Source organism: Anastrepha obliqua, chromosome 2 (genome assembly GCF_027943255.1).
Source record: "Anastrepha obliqua isolate idAnaObli1 chromosome 2, idAnaObli1_1.0, whole genome shotgun sequence".
In the NCBI taxonomy this organism is placed as follows: Eukaryota; Metazoa; Arthropoda; class Insecta; order Diptera; family Tephritidae; genus Anastrepha; species Anastrepha obliqua.
The window spans coordinates 77,634,214-77,635,971 of record NC_072893.1 but is presented as its reverse complement, the minus strand read 5'-3'; positions in this window follow the sequence as shown (position 1 = coordinate 77,635,971).

The following is a 1,758-nucleotide window of genomic DNA, read 5'->3' as shown; positions in this document are numbered from 1 at the left end:
TGACTACGGCGTTGAGTCGGTCCAGAAACGAATCGCAAGCTACCCGAATGTGATGTGCAGGTATTTTGGCCCACTCGCGGACAACGGCTTTTCACCGCCTCGAGACTGTTAAATATTTCAATTTGGACCTTGCTCTCCAGAATGGCCCGAAGGGAATAATCCATCGGATTCGCGTCTGGTGGATTTGAGAGCCAGTGTGTGGACGTTATGAAGTACGGGCCCTTGTTTTTTAGACATTCTTTGTTCACTCGAGCTTTGTGCGATGGTGCCGAGTCCTGTTGAAATATCAATGGTCTGCCACCGAAATGTTTGTCTGCCCACGGCTTTAAACTCCGGCAACCTCCAGAATAATTTTCTGATAATATCTCGCTTTTATCTTGACGCCAGGCTCGATAAAAACGATTGGAGAGCGCCCTTCTGCGGTCACAGCGGCCCAAACTATTACCTGTAGTGGGTGCTGCCTTCTGGTGGCCATTTGAAAAATTTTCTCGTCAGAAGACCCAATGTTTGGAAATTTACCACTTTCCGCCAAGCGACGCAACTCCTTCGCTCTCTCATATCTGACTTGTTGTTGCTTTGGTGTGAGATCATGCGCTTTTTGGATCTTGGGTGTTGTAAGGGTTGACTTCGAGATCAATTTTCAGTAAGCGGCGGATGCTATTGTCAGATATTTTCAGTTCTTTCGCCATTCGGTTGGCACTTCGTCGGGGATTTTGCGCAAGTCGCTTCTTCACTTTTTGAACCATTTCACGTAACGCTGCAGTCTTTTGATGACCACCTCCATGACGTTTCGCGACGCTACCAGTATCAGTGTAACGAGTAATGATGCGACAAAAAACAAAAACCTTATTTACTTTAAGGTGTTCGAGCTCACGAACAATCGCTGGTTGTGACTTTCCAGCCAAATATAATGCACGTAACAGTGTGACGTTTGATATCTATTACTGATTTTCTTTTTTCGCGTTTACTCTCGGGTTACACTTCGAGTGCCGGACCCTGTAGTCTCTAGAACCTCTGTATATGCAGCAGAATTAACTCAATGTTCTTTAGTAAAGAAGTACCCTTTGTTGCTCACAACACCTAAAACAGTGGCTAGAAGCTTCGTGTGCATGATAACAGGATCCTCTGTATGATTGGAACATTTCCATATGTCATTCTGGTACTTTCTGCGGTTGTTCGTTTGGCCTTGGTGAAAATTTCTTTCGTCACTAACTTGTTCAGTTATGGCTGCCGCTCAAATATTTCAATAACCTTTTTTTTTTAAGTATAGTTAATTTTCTAAAATAATGTGAAATATCGTGGAGTAACATGAAACACTCCGAAGTATCTGGAAATATTTTTGTTTATGCGGAAATAGCCGCCACTTTGATTTCTAGAAATTTGATATCAGATTAGTAACCAGCGACATCAAGAATTCTGTAGTGAGAAGCTTCATTGCTTTTCCATTTTCGTAATTAGAAAGCAGACTAATTACTGGATGGAAAACGTAAGAAAGCAGACTAATTACTGAGTGAAAAACGTTGGAGACAAATGAAATTTGAGAACATAAATTAACAATCGTAGCGCCATAAATTAAGCAATTTTCATTTGTTTCTGTGCAAACACATTTCCACAATACAAATATACATCCATCAATACTCGCGCTGTCAGTAACCCTTTGAAACGAACAAAGGCGGCTTATGTGTGTCGTATTCAAGCGTGCTTCAAAAGTTATGACCCTAAGCGTTACTTGTGTGAAAATAATTTCGCGAACAATTA